We start from the raw sequence: 12,827 nt of genomic DNA, 5'->3' as shown, positions 1-12,827 counted from the left end.
TATAGAAAACAATAAATACAGTATTTTCCTCCACACCCTTTTCCTGTTTGGGCAGCAGCATGCCCACTTTGAAGAGAAAAAACATAAGCAGAACCAGTGTTCAGGTTCTAAATTTGGCCTTTCCTGCAGATAAGTCTTTCCAAAAACATTAAAAATGAGCCGTGCTAATGCTGAAGCAACTCACTCGCTGCTGCTATCTTTCGCAGGAAGAGAGGTCGCTGTGGCTGATTTAGGAGGTGTCTACCCCAGCCCTGCAATGCAGCTTGCTGGAAATTCATAATATTGCAGGGCAGAGGTGGGACGGAAGCTGCTTTGAAATCCCTCATATCTTTATGATTACAGCTAAAGTAAATCAGCATAAATTGTGACCTCGAGACCTTCCCTCAGACCTCCTAATCTTCGGCACCGTTGGGTATGGAAGTCCCATGAGTGTGCCTTTGACTTGCATGCAGACGGTGGTGCTTAAAATGTTTTGAAAGAGATATGAAAATGTAGACGTTAAATGACAGGTCTTTGCCTAGTGTGAGTTGTGAGTTCACTCTTGGCAGCATCATAGCAAGATTTTAGACACTGCCTTTCTGTAAACACATAGGAGGCCCTTATTATGGGGATACAATTGAAACAAGAGTTAATCTCTAAAAGCTCTTGAAAGACACGAATTTCATCCTTTTTCATGGAGTCTTGTGGCTCCGTTAAGACTTAACATTTATTTTAGTGCCAGCTTTTCTTGGTTGCAGACAGTTTGTAATTTATGATCTTGCACATGGGACCCAGCCTCCAGAACTTGGAGGCTGTTTCTTTTGTCTTTCCACTAAGCAAATGTGAAAACTATGGGAATGTCCAATATGGGAATGTCCAAGAGAGTGCTGTCCTCTGAAGATGCCGGCCACAGAGACTGGTGAAACGTTAGGAAGAACAGCCTTCAGAACACGGCCAAAGAGCCCGAAAAACCCACAACAACCATTTCATATCTCTTTCAAAATATTTGAAACACAACACTCTGCATGCAAGTCAAAGATAGATACATCAATGTCACTTCCCTAGGCTTATCAGTCAAGCCTAGAATTAGTCATTAACTAAGATATTTAATGGATGCTCATTTGGAGATACTACTTATCATCTATGCGTTTACAAGAAAAACAAAACAGCTGGACAGCGGCCTATGCAGAAATATTTATGATCCACAGGACAAAACTTTTATTTCACTCTTGTAAGCAGCCTGGTTGGCAAGCAGCCTGAGTGTAAGAGATATTTAAATAACTATTGACATATCACCGAGGTCATAATGAGAAAAGGTGTCACATGACCTCTGAGGTCACATGATTGCTGGAGCAACAGTGCTCTAAGTTCTTTACAGTTGGCCTTTGCCCACTTGCTGCTTTCCTGCCTCAACAGCCATTGGGAGCAGAGGAGTGAGTTAGAGAGACCTTGGCTTTTCAAAATTACTTACATTTACCTTTCATCTGGGTTTAACCATGAACTTTCTCAGCCATTCAGGTTCATAGTTTATAGAGATGTACTCTGTAACAGGATTGCTTCCTGTTTTGTCTATAGCTCTGGAAACTACATTAAGGTTTTGCCTGGATAGTATAGGTTTAAGATGGTGAGGTCTGGTAGGGCAGTTTATGTGGTACTTTTGAGAGGTTGCTGTTGTTTTTTAATGGAGATAAATGGGTTTGTTAGGGGGCAGCCAGATGTAAGTTGGATTTCAATAACAGACTTCTCACACAGATGGGAAAGAGTAACATTTGTGGGGCTTCTTTTCTGAGTGCCCCCCTTCTGATACAGCCGTGGGTGTAGTTGTTGGAAATGAAACTCTTTGTGCCCACTCTTCGTGTAGGGTTGCTAGATACATGTATATGAAAAGGAGGACATAGAAAGCCAAAAAGGAGGACAAAGGAGGACGTATGGGGGGGGCCTCTGTGCACAGGGTGGGGTGGGGAGCATGTCACTTTTGGAATTAGGTATTGGGGAGAATAGCTCTTTGATCATAGGGCAATACCATAACCATTCAACCTACTCAGTCTTGAAAGGTCAAGACTGGGAAAGTTACATTTTTTGGACTACAAAACTCAGAATCCACTGGCCACTGTGTTTTCGTGTTTTAAAAAATGTTTAAAAAATAAAAACAAAACAAATCTACATATACACTTACTGGGCTACCAGGACCAATGGAGACAATCTATTCCTTCCTTTAATGGAGACCCATCCCCCTTGTTTTACTTATTGATGTTTTTAATTTTAATAAAAGAATAGTAAAGTGAAATAAAAAGTTTAAAAAGTTATGTGACAGATTTGAAACACTTTATAAACACCAAAAAACAGAAGGTGTGGATTTCTCTCAGCTTGAGAAATGCAAAGGGTGGAGAAAATGGATTTGCAGACACACAAACACACACACAAAGCCATTTTCTCCACCTTTTGCAATTTCTCAAGCTAAGAGAAATCTGCTTGTGTGTGTGTGTGTTCCAGCTCCCACAAGCATGGGGGATTACTCTGCATATGCTCCTGGACCTGGAAACACATTCTGCACATGCCCAGAGTTCGTGGTCAGGGCAGAAGGTGGGATAAAAGTGCCTCCTATTCCCTGGTTTTAGGAAGGAGGGACCGGACTGACCCCTATTTCCCTGGCTTTGAACCACCACCACCCCAAATCCCAGAACAGCCTCCCCTCCAGCAGGCAAGCAAGTGCACTCACTTCACTCCTGTACAGGTTTCCATCCATCCATCTCTCATCCACAAGCTGGGGATTGATTGCCCGGGGCTGCAGCCCTAAACAATCAAGCCACCTTATCTCCGATCTCTCTGAAAGAACCGGAGGATTTACAAGTGCCGCAACCAAGGGAGAGGTTCAGCTGCAGGGGGTGGGGTGAGGGTGGAGATACAAAAGCCGGACATTTTGAAGTTTTTTAGTTTTGCCTCCCAGACAGAGGACATGCTCCTCAAAAGTAGGACATGTCCTCCTTTTGCCGGACGTCTGGCAACCCTATCTTCATGATTAATCTGTGTATTTCATCCCTAGCATTCATAAGGTTGTATTCGGTTAATCTCCTTCCTTAGTAACCATAATTAGAAAAAAAAGTTTTTATGTTGTTCAGAAATGAACAACATACGTCTTTACATATTGTTTCCAAGTCTGAACGGTTCCAATGATTATTGTGTCTGAAATATTCACCTATTTAATGTGTTACTATGCCACAATCTATTGACTTGTTCAGCTTAATATAGTGGTGCCCTGCATAGCGACGTTAATCCGTTCCAGATTAATCGTCGCTACCCAGAAACATCGCTATACGGATATAAAAACCCCATAGGAACGCATCAACTCCATTTAATGCGTTCCTATGGGGGATAAACTTACCACTAAGCGGGAATCCTCCATCCGGCCGCCATTTTCGCCGCCTCGGTAAGCGAGGAAATTGCGCAAAAACGCTTGCGGCGGCCATTTTGTTTACCCAGCAGCCATTTTGGAACCGCCAATCAGCTGTTCTAAAACATCGCAATGCAGAGATCGGTAAGCGAAACGCTTACTGATCACCGCAATGCGATGTTTACCCTATCTAAACATCGCAATGCGATCGCTTTTGCGATCGCAAAATCCGCATCGCTATGCGGATTCGTCGTTAAACGGTGCACTCGTTATGCGAGGCACCACTGTAGTTCTCTTTCTGGATTGATTTCTCTTGTATTTATTTCCATATTCATAGTGTTAATTAGTGGTTTATAAATGTTAATATATATCATGTAACTATCTTCTAGGTAAAACAACATATCTTATGGTTAGGCACTAACCAGGTAAGGGATCAAAACTCAATTTAGATTTATTTAACTACCTTCCCTTCTCATACAGGCCAAGACACCAACCAGCTAATATACCAAACCTAATTTTGGTTTATTTCTTCCTTTTTAATCGCCTTCCTTCCTTATACAGGCCAAGGCACCCATCAGGTAAAAGATCAAACCTAATTTGGGTTTATTTCTTCCTTTTTAACAGCCTTCCCTCCTTATACAGGCCAAGACACCAATGAGGTAAGAAATCCAACCTAATTTTGGTTTATTTCTTCCTTTTTAATCGCCTTCCCTCCTTATACAGGCCAAGGCAGACACCAGGTAAAAGATCAAAACTAATTTTGGTTTATTTCTTCCTTTTTAACTGCCTTCCCTCCTTATACAGGCCAAGACACCAACCAGGTAAGAGATCAAAACTAATTTTGGTTTATTCCTTTTAAACTGCCTTCCCTCCTTATACAGGCCAAGACACCAACCAGGTAAGAGATCAAAACTAATTTCGGTTTATTCCTTTTAAACTGCCTTCCCTCCTTATACAGGCCAAGACACCAACCAGGTAAGAGATCAAACCTAATTTTGGTTTATTCCTTTTTAACTGCCTTCCCTCCTTATACAGGTAAAGACGCCGACCAAGTAAGATATCAAAACTGGGTTTGGTTTATTTTTTCAAGTTTTACTACCTTCCCTCCTGTGCTGTGATGTTTTTGTGTTTTGGTGTGTTTTTCCCCCAGCCCTAACGTGCTTCGGCTGGCTGTGTGTATGTGGAGGGTGTTTTTGTGTTTTCCCCCCAGCACAATGGCATTCTATTGGGGCTGGCTGTGCATGTGTGAGGGGGTTTTCCAGCCCCATCGCATTCCGCTGGGGCAGGTTGTGTGTGTGTGTGTGGGGGGGGGTTGGGTGTTTTTTCCCAGCCCCATAGCGTTCCGCTGGGGCTGGCTGTGATTTTTGTTTCCTTGTTTTGGTGTGTCTGTTTTTCATCCCCAACACAAATTCTATGAGGCTTGCAGTGTTTTATTTTTATTTTATTTATTTATTGGTACTGTATTCCCCCCCGGGCCGGAACGGATTAATGGGGTTTCAATGTATTCCTATGGGAAATGGTGCTTTGACGTGCATAACTCGAAATGGTTGTACATATTCTGGAACAGATTATGGTCGTAACTCGAGGCACCACAGTAGTGTGGTTGCTGACCTTGAGCCAGATATTCTGGATAGTGAAGTTAAGTGGGCCTTAGAAAACGTGGCTAACAACAAGGCCAGTGGAGGTGATGGCATTCCAGTTGAAATATTCAAAATCTTAAAAGATGACGCTGTTAAGGTGCTACACTCAATATGCCAGCAAGTTTGGAAAACTCAGCAGTGGCCAGAGGATTGGAAAAGATCAGTCTACATCCCAGTCCCAAAGAAGGGTGGAGCCAAAAAATGCTCCAGCTACCATAAAATTGCACTCATTTCGCACGCTAGCAAGGTTATGCTTAACATCCTCCAAGGTAGGCTTCAACAGTATGTGGACCGAGAACTCCCAGAAGTACAAGCTGGATTTCGAAGGGGCAGAGGAACTAGAGACCAAATTGCTAACATGCGTTAGATTGTAGAGAAAGCCAGAGACTTCCAGAAAAATATCTTCTGCTTCTTTGACTACGCAAAAACCTTTGACTATGTGGACCACAGCAAACTATGGCAAGTTCTTAAAGAAATGTGAGTGCCTGACCACCTTATCTATCTCCTGAGGAATCTATATGTGGGACAGGAAGCAACAGTTAGAACTGGATATGGAACAACTGATTGGTTCAAAACTGGGAAAGGAGTCTGTGTATTGCCTCCCTGCTTATTTAACTTATATGCAAAATGCATCATGTGGATGGCTGGATTGGATGAATCCCAAACCATAATTAAGATTGCCAGAAGAAATATCAACAACCTCACATATTTCTCTGATGGCAGAAAGTGAGGAGGAATTAAAGAACCTCTTAATGAGGGTGAAAGAGGTGAGTGCAAAAAATGGTCTGAAGCTCAACATAAAAAATGCTAAGATCATGGCCACTGGTCCCATCACCTCCTGGCAAATAGAAGGGGAAGAGATGGAGGTAGTGACAGATTTTGCTTTCTTGGGCTCCATGATCAGGGCAGATGGTGACAGCAGCCACGAAATTAAAAGATGCCTGCTGCTTCAGAGGAAAATGATGACAAACCTAGACAGCATCTTAAAAAGCAGAGAAATCACCTTGCAGACAAAGGTCTGCATAGTCAAAGCTATGTTATTCCAGTCGCAATGTATAGAAGTGAGAGCTGGACCATAAAGAAGGCTGATCACTGAAGGATTGATGCTTTTGAATTGTGGTGCTGGAGGACACTCTTGAAAGTTCCCTGGACTGCAAGGAGAACAAACCTATCAATTCCGAAGGAAATCAACCCTAAGTGCTCACTGGAAGGACAGATCCTGAAGCTGAGGCTCCAATACTTTTGCCATCTCATGAGAACAGAAGACTCCCTGGAAAAGACCCTGATGTTCGGAAAGTGTGAAGGCAAAAGAAGAAGGGGATGGCAGGGGACGAGACAGTTGGACAGTGTAATGGAAGTTACCAACATGAATTTGACTGAACTCCGGGAGGCAATGGAAGACAGGAGGGCCTGGCATGCTCTGGTCCATGGGATCACGAAGAGTCGGACACGACTTAATGACTAAACAACAAAATAGTTTGTTGGCAGGAGAGGTAAGTAAATGTTTGGGAGAAACACAAGGTCCTATCCAAACCTGCTCTCTTCCATATACAAGTGGTGCCCCGCATAGCGACGATAATCCATGCCAAAAAAATCATCGCTATCCAGATTCGTCGCTATGTGGGGCAAAAAACCCCATAGGAACGGATTAAAACACGTTTAATGCGTTCCTATGGGGGAAAAACTCACCGTTATGCGAAGATTGTCCATGCGGCCGCCATTTTCACTGCCCGGTAAGAGAGTAAAGGGCGTGAAAACGCTGTGTGTGGCCATTTTCTTTACCCGGCGGCCATTTTGGAACCGCCGATCAGCTGTTTAAAAAAACATCGCAATGTGAAAATTGGTAAGTGAAACGCTTACCGATCATCGCAATGCGATGCTTTCCCATTCAAAACATCGCAATGCGATCGCTTTTGCGATCGCAAAATCCACATTGCTATGCGGATTCATCGTTAAATGGGGCGCTCGTTAAGCGAGGCACCACTGTATACTTTGCACATTTTGTCTCCATCTCACTCCTTCGCCAAATCTTCACCCACACCCACTGAGTCCCTACATCTGAATTCATCCACTGTCACATTGTCCTGCCCTCCCCTCCCCTCCCTCCCTCCAGCAACTGACAGAACATGTCTCTTCTCCTACCCACAATTCCCCATCATCGCTCTTCATACGCACATACCCAGACATAATATTACTTTTTCAAAAAACCCCATCAACTCTAGACCCACCCAACTCCCCTCTCATACATACACACTCCACCTTCTTCCCAGCCGTATGACTCCCCTACAGGAGATCCTCCCCTCCCAATCTCACACCATGCCACATGACAACTCCTCTGGCCCACATGGACAAAAAGCATCCCACTATGCACTCTCCTCATCCCTTCCATGTCCCACATGCCCAAGAGCCCTAACCAATCCTTTACACCATTTATAACATGCCCCCCCCCATAACCCACCCTTCAATAGAGGGTTTAAAATCAGTTAAGTGTGTTCCTAGTTAACTCCAACATTTGAGTCCAACTCTTATTTCTGGAGCTGGTGGGCAATATATACCTCTGCCGGCGTGGATTCATACACTTGCTTGGAAATATTTTTCCTACGTCTCCTGATCTGACATAGGCAGGTAGAGGCACCAACTGGCATTTCCCACAAGGCTGTGCTGGATGCTGGTGCAATTACAAGAGCCTTCTGCCCCCAGCCAGCCCTTTTTCCTTTGAGTTAACCTGCTTGCCCTGGGTCCAGTGTGGCTGAGGTGGTCGCTTCGGGGCCGGATAGGAATTTTGGGTTCGTCTCACCTGATTAGCATATAAAAGGTGTGCGGACGTATTTTTTGCCTATCCCACACTGTTTACCCATGGGATTCTGAGGGCTATTCTAGGTTTGAGTCACGTTTAAATAGGTCAGCCTGTCAGGTAGTGTGGAAGAGAAAGTGAGTTTCAGTGAGCTCCCAAAAAGCACATGGGGTCCTACTGCACCCAGCATCACAGCAACCAGGATCTAGTGTTTCACTTGCTGGGATGAGGGGTGAATAAGGTATAGTCCCATCCATTGCATGTCTTAGTTCTAGGGAGGTTTTTCTTCCCAGTCTGTGGCCATCTGAGTACGAGCTGTTCAGGGGACAGCTCTGACCAAGGGCTTGGGACTCACCCACTTAGGATTGGAGAGGGGGTAAGAGATACCCCTAGAGCCCGCCCCAGGGATCCACATGACGTTCAGGCCCCTTTGCAGGATGAGAGTGTGGAGGTTAAAAGCAATAAAGTGTGGCCCTTGTTAACTCCAACACCTGTGTTTGTCTCTTTATTTTGGGAGTGGGTGGGCAGAGATTAAATAACAGTGGTGGAGGAAAACACTGAATATTAATTTTATGAACTTTAAAATATCATGTGAATAAATCTACAGTGTTTTGGAAATTCATAGTATTACCGTATATTCCAAAGTGTCAATAGTCAACAAGGGACCACAGTGGAATATTTTAAGTACAAAAATTCTCAAATGCTTTCCAGACAGTTTACATGTCTCCTCTACATTTTCTCTTTTGCATTCTTTTTCAACAGCTCCACAGTTCACCTCAAAAGCAGTCTTGACTGCCACTAGCAAAGTTCCATCTCTCACCCCTCCAAATCTAGGATATCCACAAGAATAATCACAGGCCTAACACTATACTGATTTCCTACTGATTCTGCATCTTATCACACAAGAGGTGAATTACTGAGACAGGGCTCACATAATAAGCATTGCTGATATATCAAGAAAACACAAAACTAGTGGCATTCCCATTTGGACATAAGAAAAAAAAAAGCTCTCCTCTTTCTCTTGATTCTGAAGGACAGAGATCCAAGGGTTGGACCCTTAAAAATTTTAAACAGAGCTGCAGATGGAGATGGCATTTGTAGCAGTTGTGACAGATTGTTACTGCTGATCATACAGGTAAAAGGTAAAATGAATGGAAGTAGCAGTGCGGGAAGAATAATCAATTATTGGTCTGGATACAACATAATATCATTGTTTAGAATTATTTCATGTATGGTCAGAATGGCCACAATGACATCCAGCCTCTAATAGGAAAGGGATGAGAAGATCACTGTCTCTTCAATTGGACGTTTTGGAGTAAGATGTTCCTTGCTTAAAAACTGAATTTACTTTTTTCCTTTCTCAGTCTGCATTTGGTCCTGCCATTAGGCAGAAGGGGATGGGTGATTCAGAAGTCATATACTTTTTGTTTGTTCCTTGGTGGCCGTGGCTCTTTGGCCCTGGTGATGGTGGCAAACAAGCAGCAGCAGCAAAGGAAATGGAAAGGAAGAGAGAGGGAGGGAATGAGCGACAGACCGTCAAGACCAACGGATGGACAGGCACGAGCTCTCCGCGGCAGGCTGCGAAGGAGACAGGGAGAGGGGAGCACGTGAGATAAGGCTGTTCTCTCGGCATCACTCCCTCCCACAGCATGTCTGGGCAGGGAGCGGAGGAGCGTCAGGTGGGAGGAAGGAGAAGCGTGCAGCCAGGTTATGAGCGGGGCCCCTCCTTCACCTCAGCAGAGAGGACGCAGTGACAGCAGAAGCAGCCTCGCCAGGTGACCCACAAAGAGCGTGGGGGGGGGAGAGAGATAACAGCAGAAGCCCTGGTGGCACCAAACCCCTAAGGGAGAAGACTGCCAGGCAGAGAGAAGGCCCCCCTTCTGGACACGTGGGCATTTCGGGGGGCAGGCGGGACCCAGCCCCTATGAGACTGGGAGGAAGCCCCGCACTTGCCAATTAAGTGCCGCCACCGCTGCTGCTCCCGCTCTAGGTTGGGCTGAAATTAGAAGCCAGGCAGATTTTATTGCAAGTGCAACACCCTCACTCGTGAGCATGACATGCCCCCTCTGCAAGTGAAACACACTCCCCCCGTACGTGTGTGCATGCGGGGGGCAGAGACCCATGTCCACGGCCCAGTTAAAGGAAGACCACGGACTGGCACTGGGTCGTGAACCAGGGGTTGATAAGCGCTGCCATATGCCACAGACACATAATGAAACACACATCATAGTAGTTGCTACATCGACAGCAAGTAATGAGTCATCGAAATTGAAACTGTACTTGGAGCCTCCTCTGCTCATTTTAGGCATGTTGGGACTGCAGCCTTGAAGCCTGTTTCTTTATATATTTTGATGTACTTTAGCCCCACTGATTACAGAGCCAGTCTGCAAATGTGTTACCCTTATTTTTAAAGGAAGACGGTACATTTATTTTACCCATGTGCAAATGTCCTTGGTGGTGGTAATTCCAGTATCATATTCAGCAACAGACTAGATTTAGGTTTTGCTGAATGACATGCAGCTCAATTTGTTATGCAGCATGTCGAAATATAGGACTAGTTGGAACAGTTTTGCTGTCTGAGGTAAAGCATGCTCTCTGTTCTTTGTGCAAGAGCCAACTTGGTGATGAGACAGTGCCCTCCATGGCATCTGAGGTTAGCATTCTAACTTAATACAGGCCTATGCAAACCGCAAAGAACACACAGATCTGCTCTTCATTACCTTGCTGCTGCTTCCAAGTATAACCCATACTGTATGCACTATTTGAGCCTAATGGATGAGGAAATCTTACGAATGGGATGGAATTCAAGATTTGAATTGAGAAAGAGCTGGAAAGGGCAGGAGCTGCTGTTCCCCTGGAGGACAGCAAGGCCTTTGACACCTTGGTCTATGTAGTACAATTTCAATATGTTTGTGCAAGTGTGTACTGGGAAGGTAAATTCATATTTGTATGTGCATATGTAATTTATTTTAGAGCTTTAAAGACTATATACTTCAAGCTCTTTCCTTTATGTTATGGTTCTTGTCCTTCAGTTGATAAATACATTTGGAACTTTGTCCTTATTTGAGTTCACAGAGACATTTGCATTCTTCCTTGTTTTTTTGAGCAGCTCCTGCTATAGTACTGGTAAAAAGAACTCAGACAGTATAAATTGTATCCATATCACTGTTGTAATATTTTACAGACCGACCGACCGACAGACAGACAGATGGTTGATAGATAGAGATAGATGTAGAAAACTAATTTTTGCAAAGTTTGTGTTTATGATATATATGTTTTAGAAAACCATTTTTGTACAATTTTTATTTGCTATACCCATTTCAATATATATATATTCCCATAGAATCAAAGAGTGTTATATAAGCATCTCCTATAGCTGTCTCATTCTGTCTAATAGTAGGACTGGACTTGTCCAATCACAGTGGAATTATTGCCATTTAGTCGTGTCCGACTCTTTGTGACCCCATGGACCAGAGCATGCCAGGCTCCCCTGTTTTCCACTGCCTACCGGAGTTGGGCCAAATTCGTCTTGGTAGCTTCAGTGACACTGTCCAACCATCTCATCCTCTGTCATCCTCTTCGCCTCTTTCCTTTACACTTTCCTAACATCAGGGTCTGATGTACTCACAGTGGAGTAGAGCCATGTTAATCAATGGTGTCCAGAACTTAGAATTTCCCCGCTCTGAAGGTATGGCTTGCTTTTTTCTGTTTTTCAGGATTTGCTATAACAAACATCTTCTTAGAACTGCAGAGCTGGAATGGACCTTATGGATTTTCAAATCTAGTCCCCATCAAGGAGGCACTGTGGGGAATCAAACTACCAATCTCTGGCTCTGTGGCTTTAAACTACTGAGCTATCCAGCAATTCATTTGTTATGCTTTTTACAATTAATTATTTTTCTTCATCCCTTCAGACTTTAAATATTTAAATGTGATTTCATTCCAAATACAGGGCTGTCTATACTGAGTTGCGTCTCTTTTTGATTATTGCTTTTTTAGTTTTTGAATGTTTAGTTTAATATAATTTAATTTGTCTCGAGTGCCTTAAACCTGGAGCAGAGAAACATAAATAATGAATTAGTTTAATTGTTTTTTTTAAAAGAACAACACTGGCTGAATTCACTATATTTCTTGTATAATGGTAAAAAGGTAAAATGTTTTGGCTTATTAGTTTATTCTGGCTTATTAGTTTTGGCTTATTAGCTTTTTTTAACACTTACGTATAAAGCCCTAAATGGTTTAGGGCCTCGTTACCTGGCGGAACGCCTTTTCCCACCTAGGTCTAACCCCTATCACTCAATCTAGCCAGGAGGTGAGACTGAGGAGCCTAACGCCAAGGGAGGCCCGGAAGGAAAAAATTAGAAACCGGGCCTTCTCGGCGGTGGCTCCTTGTCTTTGGAATAGTCTCCCTCCTGAGATACGTATGGCCCTTTCCCTGGGCATCTTCAAATGTCAACTGAAAACCTGGCTATATAAGCAAGCCTTTCCTCCATCCACCGCCTGATTTTGTTCTCTGTGCCTTTTCCCCATCTGATTATTGTGGTTTTCTTTTTTTTAGTGAAATGTTGTTATGATTTTAAATTGCATTAGATCTGATCTGTTGTTACCCGCTCAGAGTAGTCGGTACGACTAGATGGGCAGGCTATAAATGTAACAAATAAATAAATAAATAAATAAAGTTGTAACGGGATATTTGAGAAAAAAATACTCTACATTGGTCAGTTTCCTCAGAATCTTTGCAGTGGGACTGTAGGCGCAAGCAGCTTAGCTTCTGCAACACGGCCTGTACATTTTCTTGTCTGAAAAAGACCAATGAGTTTTTTAAAATACAAACTGGGGAGTCAGGCAATGGTGGTGGAATCATCTGTCTAAGAGAGAAAAGCCCCAGAGGTCTTTCGGTCTGCCTACATGACAGACTGATGAAGGAGGACAGTCATGTCTCCTTCATGATCAGACAAAGGCTAACAAGGCCTCTTGGTTCTAGTTCCTGCTTTTTAACTGATATACTCCTGGCTTGAGCATC

Source organism: Pogona vitticeps, chromosome 2 (assembly GCF_051106095.1).
Source record: "Pogona vitticeps strain Pit_001003342236 chromosome 2, PviZW2.1, whole genome shotgun sequence".
NCBI classification, from domain to species: Eukaryota; Metazoa; Chordata; class Lepidosauria; order Squamata; family Agamidae; genus Pogona; species Pogona vitticeps.
Note: the sequence above shows the minus strand (reverse complement) of the source record.